This window comes from Ranitomeya imitator, chromosome 4 (genome assembly GCF_032444005.1).
Source record: "Ranitomeya imitator isolate aRanImi1 chromosome 4, aRanImi1.pri, whole genome shotgun sequence".
NCBI classification, from domain to species: domain Eukaryota; kingdom Metazoa; phylum Chordata; class Amphibia; order Anura; family Dendrobatidae; genus Ranitomeya; species Ranitomeya imitator.
In genome coordinates this window covers 287608774-287626141 of record NC_091285.1, presented here as the reverse complement: position 1 = coordinate 287626141, position 17368 = coordinate 287608774, and the positions used below count along the sequence as shown (strand labels likewise).

At 41.8% G+C, this 17368-nt stretch overlaps 1 protein-coding gene across 1 annotated transcript in view; it reads right to left on the bottom strand.

The window, feature by feature from the left end:
• The window catches only part of TMEM117 (transmembrane protein 117), a 629598-nt gene that overhangs the window by 303693 nt on the left and 308537 nt on the right, over positions 1 to 17368 (bottom strand). The window lies entirely within an intron of this gene.

Sequence of the window (17368 nt, the reverse complement as noted above, 5' to 3'; positions counted from 1 at the left end):
TTCATATTCTATTTAAAATTTTTAGATAAGAAAAACCCTCCATACTAGAGGTAATAAGATAAACATGGTGTTAGGGTTGGCGGAACGCACAAAATATATTTATTAAATGAGATAGGTGCGTTCGCAACCCGGGATCCACCGTGCAGGAAAGAACCTGCTGCTAAGTAAGGAGTGAAGTAAATTAGAATAAACAAACTCTGTTACTTCACAGAGCCCGTAGTAAAGAGAACGCTGTGCCCTGTTTAGCTCACAGGGAACACAGCTACTGAGTAGAGCCGACATTAGTCATGCAGTCCCAACCAAACATGCTGCTCCTCTCCGGTGGAGCCGAAATTCTAATAGCTATTAGCCAGCCCTGAATTCACTCATGAGAAACTCCTCGCCGGAGGTGCCAGCATTCTAGGGGCTTATTTCAGCCGGGTCCCTGACTGCATACACACAAAAACTCCTCGCCGGAGGTGCCAGCATTCTAGGGGCTTATTTCAGCCGAGTCCCTGACCACACTGGCACTGAGCTCGTACATATTTGATACTAGCGCATGGCCGTGCAGTCATGAGAACCTTTTATAGTTGTAGCACCTATAGGACCTTCCAAGAAGAACCAAAGGAAGGTGCTGCAGTACCTGAGCATGTGACCCTAGCTCTCCACTGAGAGATCTTGCCCTGGGCATGCTCAGTGTGTGAAAAGCAGGACTTAGTCCTAGAAAAGCCCGCTCGCCGCAGAACAGTGCAGGGTACAATAGTAAAGCCTGGAGAGGCAGCAGTAACCCTTCGCACAGTAGCAGATTCAGTGAGACGCTGGGACCGACGTCTCCGCTGAGCAGGCTCCACTGCGGCCAATGCAGAATGGGAGACCGCAGCAGACATGGTTCGAGATTCCCCCTGTGCAGCAGCGGGAACTCGATTCCTAACACATGGTATTTTTTAAATAAATAATACATGATTTCTGCCACAAAAAAGGTATAATTGGTTTATGCCAAAAAAGACAATATATCTCTCTCTACTTGTCCCTTGACTGTTTACCCTGCCTTGGCACCCTACAATAAACACTAATGGAGTCCCACTCATTGTTGGCTGACCTGGATTGGTCCTATTAATTACTGGCCTAATACGAAGCAATTCCAATCAAGGCCCTACAGGCCTACAGATTACAAATCCAAATGGAGTGGAATACCAGATTTAGACTGATTTTTCTTATATATCTATATAAATTTGAAATAGAATATTAAAAGTTACATTTTACTGAGTATCTTTTTGCAAGCCACAAGTCATTTACGGTACTCTTGAAAAGCATTAATTAGAAATGTAGTATTATTCTGATTTGCTATTTCATATCCCCATGTGCATGACATTGCAGTAGGTATCCATTACAACCACTCTTATAGTAACAGTTAGTTGTTAGTGGTCGTAACTTTGGATACCTAAGCACATTGGGTAAGAAACACAGCTTATAAGAAGAACTATACTGCATTTCTAATTGGGATTATTTGCTTTTATTATTTTATTATTATTATTATTCCTACTACATATTGGCATAGGATCTTGGACATGGCAAATCCCCTTTAAACTCTAGGTAACCAAACTAAAAAGGAAACATCTCTGGTAATAGAGAGAGACTGTCAGTATCAGTTGCCTATTTTACAGGCTCATCTGCTCTCATCTAGGAATTACTTCTTCAACTTCTGCCATTATTAGGCTACAAAAGTGTCCACTATCGAGTCTTGAAGATATAAGAGGAGGTACTGTATCCAAGAGATTTTTAGTTCCATTTTGTTGTGATTCACCCACTTTGCTATCTTCATACATAACATAAGGTAAGGATAGTCTAAAACTGGAGTTTAAAATAGTCTTATCTTCATGGCCAATTTACTTAAAATATATACGGTAAATAGATCTGGTATGGTGTATGATTGGCATATTTTTACAGCCAACATCAGTAACATACAGCACATTTTTTTTATATAGAAATGTTCACATAATAAGATCATGTCTTTATTAGTTACAATACAGAGCTCCAAATCTTCAGCACAGAACTTTTAAAAATAATTTAAAATTAAATGTCAAAATTCTGGTTACCTAAACACACAAATTGGGGAAACTTAGAAGCTATCACTTACTTCAATGTCTTTTTAAAGGGAATCTATCACAAAGCTTTTGCTTCATCATCTTAGAGCATTGTTATTTATGAAAAGAGAGACAGATTTCATAGACGTATCACTAAATTTACTGAGTGCAGCAGATTGTGATACAATCAGAGTTTTTAGATGTAGCATTTAGCAGGCCTCAAAAGCTAACCCCATCCACACCACAGGTTTCTGTGTACATTGTATATTTACAGTAAGCTGCTAATCAGTGGTGGGTGCAGAGTTGGACCAGGTCTCACGTGGACACCAGTCTGGGCAATGATAATCTCCTGCTTATAAAACACTCATTGTATTGAAACAACTACACACGGCCTAATAAGTAACACATTGCTGAAATGAATGTCTCAGACCTTACATTATGCTGTCCTCAGATTGCCCAGCAAAATCCTGCTGACAGATTTCCTTTAAGCTCAAAGGGAGTTCTAACCGCTGTAACGACATAATGCAAAGTTCTTAAGCAGCAAATGTTTTACCTATTTAAATTTACAAAAGTGGTGTTCATGGGTGAACATTAAACAACAAACTGTTCATTGGTTAGTGTAGCAATAGCCACTAAATAAGGGTATACAGGACTAGAGATGAGCAAACCTTTAAAGGTTTGGTTTGGATTCTGCGAATGGACCTATGTTCGCCAAACATATCCAAACCTCACTGAATTCAATGGGAGACAAAATCAAATGCATAGACAACACCTTTGGGGAGGGGGGAGCTATCCAAAAAGCTCAAATTAGGGCAGACACCATGAAAAGTGGCATCAATTGACCCACAGTAGAAGTGTTAGGCTATATTCACACGTTGCGGTTTTTACCGCGGAACCGCAGCGATTTTGCCGCTGCGTGTCCGCTGCAGTTTCCACAGCGTTTACATTTTAGAATGGCACAGTAGTCAGGCATGCCAGCATTTATAGCCTAGAATTGAAGTTTCAATGAGGGCCTGGTGGTTAAGGGAGCAGTATAAATCTTATTAGCTGGTAAACCTGATTCCTCATGCAATAACTCCAATTTTTTTTTTTAATTTCAGCCACACTCAGATGGCACAAACATCAGTTTCATACAGTACTATAGGTAGAAAAATGTAAGGAAAGTAACACAGGTTGTCGACTGATCAATTGACACACATTAGAACCTTTTATAATGGCACATAAATAGTGAGCCATGGCCCATGCATGAGGTATAAGGGCCTGGCCCAGCATTTACAGCTTGTAATTGAAGTTTTAATGAAGACCTGGTGGTTAAAGGGAATCTGTCACCTACTTTTTCGTATATAAGCTTCGGCCACTGCCATCAGGAACTTATCTACAGCATTCTGAGTTAGATTATACTCACACGGGAGGGGGGGGGCGGTTCAGTCCGATTGGCGTCGCAGTCCAGGTCCGGCGCCTCCCATCTTCATGCGATGATGCCCTCTTCCTTGCTTCTTGTCGCAGCTCCTGTGCAGGCATACTTTATCTGCCCTGTTGAGGGCAGCGCAAAGTACTGCAGTGCGCAGGTGCTGGGCTTCTTGGACCTTTCCTGGCGCCTGCGCACAGCAGTACTATGCTCTGCCCTCAACAGGGCAGATAAAGTACGCCTGCACAGGAGCCATGACAGGAAACAAGGAAGAGGACATCATCGCATGAAGTAGGGAGGCGCCGGACCGCGACGCTCATTGGACCGGATCGCCCCCCAGGTGAGTATAATCTAACTTGATTTTCTTATCTTTCAGGTTACATCGGGGATTTATCAACAGCCACACTCAAATGGCACAAACTTCAGTTTCATACAGTACGATCGCCAGAAAAATGTAAGGAAAGTAACACAGGTAGTTGACTGAAAGTAGGTGAAAGCCTGCCTGTCTGGGAGCCCTACTTACACAGGCAACCAGCCAGATGGAGAACCAACATTCAGTCTCCACATTTCAACAAAATAATTGTCACACACCAATAAAGTGTTATCCATTTCCACAGAGTAGAAACAGTATAATAGGCCAATAACACACCTTCCACCAAAGGCAACTCACCAGATAGAGACCCAACTTGGAGTCTCCACATTTTCAAAAATTGTTTGTAATATTAGCAGCAGTAGCAACAGCAGGTGCAGCAGAGACCACAAAGATGGCACAAGCTGCAATAACGTGAGATCAATACATGACACTAAAAACAACACCATCGCCTAGTCTGTAGTCTGCGACTGGGGTGCAAAAGTCATTGTAGATCCATGACTTGTTCATTTTAATGAAAGTTAGGTGGTCTACACTTTCAGGGGACAGCCGGATACACTTATCTGTCAGGATAAAACCAGCAGCGCTGAAGACACATTCTGAGAGAACGCTGGCTGCTGGGCATGACAGAACCTTTATGGTGTGACAGGTGAACTCAGGCTACTATTCCATTTTTGAAGACCAAAATGCAAAAGGGTTCAAACCCCTCCCGATGGCATTGATGTTGAGCTCAGATACTCCTGCACCATCCTCTCCAGTCTTTCTCAATGTGTCAGACTTGTACTCTGTTCTGGTGGTGCACAGACTGGTCTAAAAAACATGTTAAACGACACACAGAAATTGCTTATGCCACTTACACTGCTGCTGCTAATATTTTTGCGATGAGGCCTTGACATTCCTGGGGAGAGAGCAGATCATTATCCTTTTCATCTCCTGACTGTTGTGCATCCATCACCTAGTTCTCTTCCATTTGTTCCTCGGTTCCTGCATCTTCACTAACAGTTTGGTATGATGAGCCCCCCATGATTGCTGTAAGCCTTCCTCCTATGGCACCCGCCTGTGCGACGAGAGTCTGGAAATTTTGAGATCTTGTTATCCATATCCTCCTCTGCTTTCAACTCTTCCTCTGGGACCATCACCTCCTCACGCAGACTATTCAAATTGTGCTCCAGCATGTAGATGACTGGAATAGTGATGCTGATGACAGCATCGTCAGTGCTAACCATGTAAATAGCCATTTCAAAACTTTGCAGTGGTCCTTCACCAATACCAACTCTGCAATCATGATTTGCACCACATCCAGACTGCATTGGCCCAGGTTATGTGCAGAGTGGAATTCCACCGTGTCTTAATAGGACTAATCAAACAGTTAACTAGTAGGTAGGCAGAAAGACCTCTGCAGCAGTGCACACAGTCCGGGAGGGTGGTGGAGAAATAGCTGTACCAGCAGGTTGCACATGTGAGGCATGCAAGGCACATGTGTGAGGTTGCTATGGTGTAGAGCCACCAGCAGGTTTACACTGTTATCACACACAGCCTTCCCTGGATCCAGGTTTAGTGGAGACAGCCATTGATCTAACTCGGCCTGGATATCTGTCCACAACTCTTGAGCTGTGTAACTACGATCTCCAAGACATATTAATTTAAACACTGCCTAATTGCGGTGAGCCATGGCTGCGCAGTATGGAGGTGGAGGAGATTCTATCTCCACTGTTGGAATGCATGACTAATTAAGGGAGAGGTTGAGGGCACAGGTGGAGGCCCTAGAGGAGGTGGAAGAGGCAGAAGCAGTGGAGGAAGTGTTAGATATAGAGGTTTATCCCACAAGCCTTGGGAATTCCAAGACTTGTGGAGCAAGTCGAGATGTTTGCTCATCAGGTGTCATTGGTGAAATGCACCCTCATAGACATAGATTTGTACAGGGAAGTTGTAGCACAGGCACAGCTACCTTAGAGAACTAATGGCGACTGGGATACTGGTACTGAGGACTGCGATGAACATCACCTTTCTGAAACCGCCTGCATCCACCAGGCTGAAAGGCAGCATTTCTGTAGCCAACAGATTGAAGATGGTGGAATTCAAGCTCTTAGCTTTGCCATGTGTAGGAGCAAACATTCTTTTATGTGACCACAACTGCGGGACTGAGGGCAGGCTGCTGTGCTGAGAGGGCAGAGTACGAGAACAGGACAAACTGCTGGACTGTGAGGTGCAGGCGGAGATGTTATGGTGGATTGAGAAAGATGTGTTGTGCTAGGTGACACAAAAGGAGCAGTCATGTCTACTTCCATAACAGCAGACTGGCTCTCACTCACCTCGTCTGTGGTGTGTAAACAATTGTAGTTTCTGTGGCCGGAGACCTGTGTAAGGCCGGGGTCACAATTGCGAGTCAGAAACATGGGAATGGAGTTTGTGGCTGCATGTATTTCTATGCAGCTGAACGCTCTGCTCCCGAGTGTCGGTGGCAGTGTCGGGTATTGATACGAGAGACTTGTGCGAGTTTCTCGCATTGCACTCGCAAGTGTGACCCCGGCATAAGACTGAAAATGGGGACGGAGTAGGAAAAAGCAGCAGAAGGGGTTGATGGGATGGCTGGTGGTTGCCGAGGCTCACTAGTTCGCATTTTAGCGCAGTTCATGAATGTAGTTGTAAAATTATTGCAATTTTTGCCTCTACTGAGTCTTATTTTGCAAATTTGACAGATAACTAGTGTTGAGCATTCCGATACCGCAAGTATCGGGTATCGGCCGATATTTGCGGTATCGGAATTCCGATCCCGAGTTCCGATATTTTTGCGATATCGGGAATCGGGATCGGGATGAATATTTATGTGTAAAATAAAGAATAAAAATAAAAAATATGAATATACTCACCCTCGGACGCGCCCTGGTTGTAACCGCTGCAACCGGCAGTCTCCGTTCCTAAGAATGAGCGAGTGAAGGACCTGCGATGACGTCGCGGCTTGTGATTGGTCGCGTGAGCCGCTCACCCGCTCATTCTTAGGAATGGAGACTGCCGGTTACACCGCTAAGGTCCAGGGTCCGCCGGAGGGGTGAGTATATCCATATTTTTTTTTATTTTTATTCTTTATTTTTACATGAATATCGATCCCAGGGCCTGAAGGAGAGTTTCCTCTCCTTCAGACCCTGGGAACCATTCCAGGATACATTCCGATATTTGTGTCCCATTGACTTGGTATCTGGTATCGGTATCGGCGATATCCGATATTTTTCGGATATCGGCCTATACAATCCGATACCGATACTTTGAAATATCTGAAGGTATCGCTCAACACTACAGATAACGTGTGCTGAGTCATCTTTTGCGGTCACAAAAAAATATCGATAATAGGCCTATCGATTTTTAAGTGGAAATCTGGCCTTCTGATTTGCCATTGAAAGTTTGATCACAAACGATTTGGAGTAGGTAATTGGGGCTCATGGCTGCACCACTATATTAGGCACCCTTGCAGCGTCCTGCTCTGTTGCCATCAGCTGATTTATGCTTGTAAGCAGCGCATGGGACTGTGTGAGCACAGTGTCAGCCGGAGCCTTCCTGCAGCTGCCAGCGAGCGGTCACGTCTTAAGTAGTGGCACATGTAGTGGCCACTAGCAGCTGCATGAAGCTGGCTGCTGACACTGTGCGCGCTACTGAACAGCAATGAATACTCACTGCTCTCTGAGCACACAGTCCTGGCGTGCAAAGCAGTGAGTATTCCGACAGCTGCTCTTCGGCTTGCAAGCAGAGCTTGATCTCCCTGCCATGCACTGCTTACAAGCATAAAGCAGCTGCTGGCAAAGGAGCAAGATGCTGCAAGGGCGCGCCGGGAAGGTAGGTGTAATGGTTTGGGGTTTTTTCTTGTGATCTGATGGGGCCAATCATACCAGGGTAAGGATGGGGCCCTGCATAATAGGATAGAGATTGGGAGGTATGCATACCAGGATGAGGATGAGAAGGACAATTCTTACCAGTATAGGGATGAGGGGGCCATGCCTACCAGGCTAAAGATAAGGGGGACATGCGTACCAGGATGGGGATGAGGGCCATGCATACCAGGATAGGGATGAGAAACCATGCATACCAGGATGGGGATGAGAAGCAATGCATACCGGGATGGGGATGAGAAGCCATGCATATTGGGATTAGGGGACCATATATACCAGGATAGGGGATATTAAGTACAGAATTGACCACATTTTTTGCTTTTTTTTCTTAATTTCCTCCTCTAAAACTTAGGTGCGTCTCATGGTCCGATGCGTCATATAGTCTGAAAAACACGGTATTTGGAGTAGCTAATTGGCCCTCCAGGCTACAACGCAATATTAGTCTTAACGATTTTTAAGTGAAAATCTGGCCTTCTGAATTGCCACTGAAACAGTTTTAGCACAAAGGATTTCGAGTAGCAAATGGGGCATCCGGAGACTGCCACACAGTTTTTGCACAATATACTTTGATTCTGGAAGTTTGGTTTTCACACAGGACAGGACCTTATCTAATTCAATGACAAGTTCACTTTCAGCACCAACGCAGGAGCGACCTCTCTGCACTGTGACACTGAGCAAATGGCGCCAGCAAAACAAGATGTCTGTGTTTTATGTTGCCAGGGACATGTGACTTCAGCACCCAATCACAGAAGATTTTGTGTCATGGCGTTGTGGATGGTTTCTGCGCCCTGATTGGTTGCCGAAATCAATACACAAAGTTAAGGGGAAAAAAAAGCACGCCACTGCTGTAACCACTCCACACGCTCCTCTAACCTATCCATACTCCCTCCCCTCAAAACACGTCCACCCACTCATCATACTGCATCACTATCCTAGCCAAAAGCATTAGTTGAAACGCAGTGATTTATCGAACGGTGACTGATTTTTGCTGACTGAGTAAAAATGCTTGTGAAAGTGAACACTAATCAGAATGTGCTAAGTTCGTGTCGAATTTGAGATTGGCAGACGTTTTTCGAACACGTTTGCTCATCTCTATGCAAAACACCCATATTTATATGCCTTTAGAAAAAAGTACTGTTCAGACAAATTTATGAAATTATAAATAAATCCATCAAAAAGGGTTTTAACTTTACCAGAGAAGAACTTATTTTGAAAAAGAAAAAGCTTACAACTAAAAAAGGAAAAATATATGCACAATTAACAAGTCCAATGAAGGGTCTAGGATTTACAATTTCATACTATATGTTTCCACAAATGTTATTTTATTCCTATCTTTCTCTGTTTTGCTTGCTGCTTTTATTTACTGCCTAGTTCTCACTAATGACGGCATGAGAAATGCTAAATATAATAGCTACACTGCTAACCAAAGCTGGAATAGTTATTACAATTTTTATTTATTGAAAAAAAATACATCAGCAAAAAGCAACAATAGCACACTATTAAAAAAAAAATAGTACTGGAGAGCTTAGCAACATGAAACAATGTGGAAGAGCATAGAGGTTAACATGAGTGGATGATCACTGAATCCTTTCATTGCTAAAGAAAAACCCTTTCACAATATCTAACCAATTCAAGAATGTTTTCAAAGAGGTGAGTTCATCATCCTCAAAGTTTACAATTTAGAAATTCCTGAATGCATGAAAATCTAGAGGACTTATCTCAAACTTCAAACAAGTAGCAACAATGAACAACAGAAAGGCCAGTTTAGAGTTTGCGAGAAAACATCTAAAAAATATGCCCAGATACTTTGGTCAGATGAAAACAAGAATAACTGGTGCCAGATTGTTAGGAAGAGAGTAGTTAAAATAAAGAATCATATGTCAAAAAATAGTGGAGCCAATGTTACAGCTTGGAGATGTATCCACAAGTAAGAAGTAACTCAAGGATGCTGCAATCAAGTGCTATCAAGGAAGGTCACTCATTAGGTGATGTCTATATGTTCTGCCTTTCAAGGAATTGCTGAATAATAATGCATTCACTTTTGTTCTGTAACATTTTGATATGTGTTCTGCATCAGTGACTCAAACAGTAGTGGGTCAAGTACACACAGGTACAGAGCACTCCATTCTACTTTTTTTGTTTATACTCCAGCTATAGTTTTGGCTTAGAACAACTAATGCAAATTGCCAGCCAAGAGAAGTTAATTGTATTTAGAACTATTTTAGCATCGAGTTGGGGATAATTTAACTTATTAGATTAATAATGTTTCCCTAAGGGTAAGGGTAATTGACACACAATTTTGTTTCACAGTTATGCAGGTGTTGGTCCTGGGTGTTTGGAGTTTTGGCAATGCTGCCACTGCACTACAATGCTGTCTACACTCTCTGGACGTACCCTAAGCTTCTGTTTATATTTACATAGTGTGAGGCAGTGACTCCTGTTACAGCTAGGGGGCGCTGTATGTGCTCTCCAGAACGTGCATGGAAGCAAAGTGAGGCCATGGGGGTATACTACAGACACAGGTGTGGCTGTAATTAGAATAGTGAAGCAGTGACTGATTAAAAGCCCTGTAGTAGAGGGAGAGGTGTGTCAGTGTTGGTTTGGAAGCAGGCAGATAAGTTGTCTGCAGAGCTCTTTGTGTGTGGAGCAACACAGGGGCAAAAGGAACTGACACCCTGCATCCCGGGCCGTCTTGTGTTGCCAGGCTGCAATCCGGAGGATAGCGTGATGTGCACGGCGTGAGTAGAGACTTGGTATCAGCGGGCAGTTGCCCCAGGGAATCTGGACAATGGGAAGTCTGGCCTGTGTAGGGACTGCAAAGGTAAAGCCGGTTACTGTGTATTTCTGATCGACTATGTGAAGAAGCCGTGTACTGTATATTTTCCTTTGGCCTGGATGAAGAAGTCATTTACTATGTATTGCTAAAAGACTGTGTGAAGTAACACAATAAAGAAATGTTTTGTTTGAACTTGCGTGGGTATCTGCCGCTTCACTGCGTATAGTCCTACCGTGGCATCACAATAGGTAGCTCTGTTGCTTATTATCCAGCAATTTTTTTCTTATAAAATTATAGGAACTATAACTAGTAATGAGCGATTGAACATTGGGGTGCTCGGGTATGCTCATTAGCGTGGGTGCTCGAGTGCCATGCTCAAGTCCCCGCCCTGTATGTATCGCGCTTGTTAGACAGCTGATGAACATGATGTGATTGCTTGGCATTCAATGTACTGCCATAGCCATGTTGGCTACAGTCAGTACTGTGATTAACCGGCCTCATCGCATCATTGGGTGTTATATAAGACGCGGTGACACAATGCTCGGCACACTCATCTGGAAGCAGTTCAGGGAGAGTCGTTATAGGAGGGAGAGCTTATTATAGAGCAGTCATAAACAGTGGAGTGTAAAAGTTTTTGCACCCCTGGTCAAAATGATTATTATTGTGAACAGTTAATCAAGTTGAAGATTAAATGATATCTAAAAGACCTAAAGTTAAAGACAACACATTTCCTTTGCATTTTAGGCTAAAATTTACTTACATAATCTTTTTTTTTATTTTAAAAATTACCAAAAGGAAAATGGGATAATGCGAATGTTTGAGCAACCTTGGAGATTTGTGCGCTCAGATAACGTTGACCAAGGTTTCAGACCTTAATTAGCCTGTTAAAGTAATGGCTTGTTCACTATCATCATTAGCACAGGGCAAGGAGATGCTAATTTCCCTGCTTTATAAAAATTCTAACTCCTCAAACCTTGTACCAAAGAACAGCAGCCATGGCTTTTCTAAGAAGCTGCCGAGCACTCTGAAAATGTACGTGGTGATGGCCCAGAAAGCAGGAGAAGGCTATAAGAAGGCTATAAGAAGATAGCAAAATGTTTTCAAGTTACCTTTTCCTCAGTTTGAAATGTAATTAATAAATGGCAGTTAACAGAAACAGTGCATCTAGGCATCTTCTCCATTCCATTTGAACACTGTTTCCATCAATTTCAGTGAATTTCCTGCCCCCTACCCCCCCCCCCAGCATTTCTGTTAGGGTCTTCTGGAAAATGCTTGAGTTTCCCATTGACTTCCATTATACAGTACTTGTTACTTTAGTCACGCTCATCAGAGCATCCAACCTGCTCAATTCGACCACTGAGCACTTGAGTATTTCAATTATTATTATTTATTTATATAGCACCATTAATTCCATGGTGCTGTTTATGAGAAAGGGTTTACATACAGGGTTATAGATATCGTTTACAGTAAACAGGTTTACAGTGACAGACCGGTACAGAGGGGAGAGGACCCAGTCCTTGTGGGCTTACATTTTAATTCTCGCTCATCACTAACTATGATGGAAACAAGATGGAACCCAGTTTTAGTCGATGGGGTCTATCAGGTGCCACTGTGGCCATCATGTGACAGATCTGTCTTTTGCATGAATTCTATTTTTAACTTCTGTACCAGAGTAGAGATGCAAATTCTTAATGCACATTTAGACTTAGAAGGAATTATTCTATGAAAGCTTTTATATGACAAAGAACATTGTATTATAGAATGTAGATTTAGACCTTTACAGACCGTTACATTATGGAAAAATCATTACTATAGGTCTAGACATATTCCTTAGTAAAGTTATCAATGCTGTCAACCAATGACATACATTTAACTGTAGATGTTCCCTATTTAAATACAATTCAATGATGTATTAATGTAACACTTTAATACTTCAATTATGCAAATATAGCTTATAGCGCAAGTCTTTTCTGAACAAATGTGTCTAATGCAATTGTCTATGATTCATGGTTCCCTGAGCCTCAATCTATGAAAGTGGGGCAGGGAGAAGCTGCCTCGGACTAGTCATCTGAGACATCTAGTCCTGGCTAGCCTTTCAAAGGAAGCTTTCTCTGAAACACCTTCTGTTTCAGTGGAAAACATATATGGCTAAAATAGGACTGTCAGATCCTGATTCATGCTTCAATACCTCAGGCAGCATGCGTTAGCTGACAAAATTCCTTTAAAGAAAGTGACCTTGTCATACACCTTTTTTATTGTCATATTCTATCTGTACAATATTAAACCTGTCAGGTTCTGAAAATGTTGGATGAAAGTAAATTTACTTAGAAGTTTTCCTATAGGATGTGTCCTTTTACTAAATTTCACTTTACAAAGAATACGCATGGAATCTAAATTGGTAATATGTCATGCAATGCAAAAAAAGGCTTCACCCATTATTCCATGAATTCGAAAAGTTTTACAATTCAAATTAGTCTTTATAAAGTATTTGTATTAGTTTTCCCGTATATACTCGAGTATACGCCGACCCCCCTAATTTTGCCACAAAAAACTGGGAAAACTTAATGACTCGAGTATAAGCCTAGGGTGGGAAATGCAGCAGCTACTGGTAAATTTCAAAAATAAAAATAGATACCAATAAAAATAAAATTAATTGAGACATCAGTAGGTTAAATGTTTTTGAATATCCATATTGAATCAGGAGCCCCATATAATGCTCCATAAAGTTCATAATGGGCCCCATAAGATGCTCCATACAAAAAAATAGGCGCTCGGTACTTCATGGCGGCCAATAAGTTATATAAACCATCCCACATGCTTGGTTTCCGTCTATCTCTGCCATTCGTTGGCTCTATGAAGCCAGAATAAAAAAAAAGACGGAGGATGAAGATAGAGGAAAAACAAGCCGGTGGGAAGGTGTATGTAAATGATTGGCGTCGCCATGGAACACTTAGCGGTGGGACTTCATTTCAATAGTCATTCAAGACTCTAGAAGATTCTTGGCAAGTTTTTGATTTAGAAGAAAAATGATTGCTGATCTAAGGCCATATTTGTGTTGAAATGTAATTCTCCCTACTTATGGGAAGAATACATTACATGATAAGAAATGTATAAAACAATTTGACAAATACTTCAGAATGGTGGATACTTCAACGCTATGGTATTCACCTCAAACAATTTGTTAATACATACTTACTCATCTATATATATAATTGTCTAAGGGTTTTTCCGTCTGTCTGTCTGTCTGTCTGTCCTGGAAATCCCGGCTCTCTGATTGGTCGAGGCCGCCAGGCCTCGACCAATCAGAGACTGGCACAGCATCGACGTAGAAATCCCGCGTCTCTGATTGGTCGAGGCCGCCAGTCTGATTGACACTTCTATATTGATCAGTCCTCCTGACACTTCTGTATTGATCAGTCCTCCTGACATTCTATATTGATCAGTCCTCCTGACACTTCTATATTGATCAGTCCTCCTGATACCTCTATATTGATCAGTCCTCCTGACACTTTTATATTGATCAGTCCTCCTGACACTTCTATATTGCTCAGTCCTCCTGACACTTCTATATTGATCAGTCCTCCTGACATTCTATATTGATCAGTCCTCCTGACACTTCTATATTGATCAGTCCTCCTGATACCTCTATATTGATCAGTCCTCCTGACACTTCTATATTGATCAGTCCTCCTGACACTTCAATATTGATCAGTCCTCCTGATACCTCTATATTGATCAGTCCTCCTGACACTTCTATATTGATCAGTCCTCCTGATACCTCTATATTGATCAGTCCTCCTGACACTTCTATATTGATCAGTCCTCCTGACACTTCTATATTGATCAGTCCTCCTGACATTCTATATTGATCAGTCCTCCTGACATTCTATATTGATCAGTCCTCCTGACACTTCTATATTGATCAGTCCTCCTGACACTTCTATATTGATCAGTCCTCCTGACACTTCTATATTGATCAGTCCTCCTGACACTTCTATATTGATCAGTCCTCCTGACACTTCTATATTGATCAGTCCTCCTGACACTTCTATATTGATCAGTCCTCCTGACACTTCTATATTGATCAGTCCTCCTGACACTTCTATATTGATCAGTCCTCCTGACACCTCTATATTGATCAGTCCTCCTGACACTTCTATATTGATCAGTCCTCCTGACACTTCAATATTGATCAGTCCTCCTGACACTTCTATATTGATCAGTCCTCCTGACACTTCTATATTGATCAGTCCTCCTGATACCTCTATATTGATCAGTCCTCCTGACACTTCTATATTGATCAGTCCTCCTGACATTCTACATTGATCATTCCTCCTGACACTTCTATATTGATTAGTCCTTCTGACACCTCTATATTGATCAGTCCTCCTGACATTCTATACTGATCAGTCCTCCTGACACTTCTATATTGATCAGTCCTCCTGACATTCTATATTGATCAGTCCTCCTGACACTTCTATATTGATCAGTCCTCCTGACATTCTATACTGATCAGTCCTCCTGACACTTCTATATTGATCAGTCCTCCTGACATTCTATATTGATCAGTCCTCCTGACACTTCTATATTGATCAGTCCTCCTGACACTTCTATATTGATCAGTCCTCCTGACACTTCTATATTGATCAGTCCTCCTGACACTTCTATATTGATCAGTCCTCCTGACACTTCTATATTGATCAGTCCTCCTGACACTTCTATATTGATCAGTCCTCCTGATACCTCTATATTGATCAGTCCTCCTGACACTTCTATATTGATCAGTCCTCCTGACACTTCAATATTGATCAGTCCTCCTGACACTTCTATATTGATCAGTCCTCCTGACACTTCTATATTGATCAGTCCTCCTGACACTTCTATATTGATCAGTCCTCCTGACACTTCTATATTGATCAGTCCTCCTGACACTTCTGTATTGATCAGTCCTCCTGATACCTCTGTATTGATCAGTCCTCCTGACACTTCTATATTGATCAGTCCTCCTGACACTTCTATATTGATCATTCCTCCTGACACCTCTATATTGATCAGTCCTCCTGACTCTTCTATATTGATCAGTCCTCCTGACACTTCTATATTGATCAGTCCTCCTGACACCTCTATATTGATCAGTCCTCCTGACTCTTCTATATTGATCAGTCCTCCTGACACCTCTATATTGATCAGTCCTCCTGACACTTCTATATTGATCAGTCCTCCTGAAACTTCTATATTGATCAGTCCTCCTGACATTCTATATTGATCAGTCCTCCTGACACTTCTATATTGATCAGTCCTCCTGACACCTCTATATTGATAAATCCTCCTGACACTTCTATATTGATCAGTCCTCCTGACACCTCTTTATTGATAAATCCTCCTGACACTTCTGTATTGATCAGTCCTCCTGATACCTCTATATTGATAAATCCTCCTGACACTTCTATATTGACCAGTCCTCCTGACACTTCTATATTGATCAGTCCTCCTGACACTTCTATATTGATCAGTCCTCCTGACATTCTATATTGATCAGTCCTCCTGACACTTCTATATTGATCAGTCCTCCTGACACCTCTATATTGATCAGTCCTCCTGACACTTCTATATTGATCAGTCCTCCTGATACTGCTATATTGATCAGTCCTCCTGACACTTCTATATTGATCAGTCCTCCTGATACCTCTATATTGATGGCGGCCTCGACCAATCAGAGACCGGCACAGCATCGACGTAGAAATCCCGCGTCTCTGATTGGTCGAGGCCGCCAGTCTGATTGACACTTCTATATTGATCAGTCCTCCTGACACTTCTATATTGATCAGTCCTCCTGACACTTGACGATGATGTCATAAAGGACGTAGATATCCCGCGTCTCTGATTCAGCGACGGGCACAGTATCGACGTAGATGTCATAATGGTTGCCATGGCGACGATGATGTCATAAAGGTTGCCTCGACCAATCAGCGACGGGCACAGTCTGCCGCGAATTCTGGAATCATCATTGTCCATATACTACGGGGACATGCATATTCTAGAATACCCGATGCGTTAGAATCGGGCCACAATCTAGTATATTTATAAATATGTTCCAAAGTCTGCATCCAAATAGTCCTCATTACTTTAATAATGCTTACAAAATAATTTGCTAATGACTTTTGTGAAATAAATACATTTTACTGCATCACTTTTTTGTTACTAATTAAAGCTAAACACTGAAACAAATACTCTTTTCTAATCCTACTTAAGTTTTAGTACATCATTTGAGGGCAGCCATCTTGCTGCTCGGCTTTAATAACGTGATTTCAAACATTTGCGTTTGAGAAGTCTGAAGAAGACCAATTTACTTCTATGAGAGAGATCTGTGTAGAGATTGTAGTGCAAAGAAGGGGAGTTGTTCAATCATCTATTGTCAATCCTTTGCCTCCAGCTACCTCCTTTGACGATAATAAGATGATGGAACATTTAAATTCCAGTTATAGAGACTAAATGGCCGGTGAAAGATCTAAATATATTAGATTGTTAACCTTAAAAGTTTAAAACCCCCACCAGATATGGAACCTTCTCTGAAAGGCCAATTACACATAATGTTTTATTCCTTTTATTAAAAATCATTACTTACACATAGTAATTTCAATGGAGTAGTTAATCAAAAAAGTCAACTTTTGCCAATATTGATAAAGTGAACCCTAAATAAACTTGATGGACCTAGGTCTCATTTTTTCAAACTATGTAAATAGCGTATTTACTTAACCTTGTATAAGATAGCGCCACTGTTTATCATTGGTGTATACTCGTTAGACAAATTAGGGGTATATAAAATTAGATGCACGGCATATGTCCCCCCAACGTGTTTCACCGTTTTTT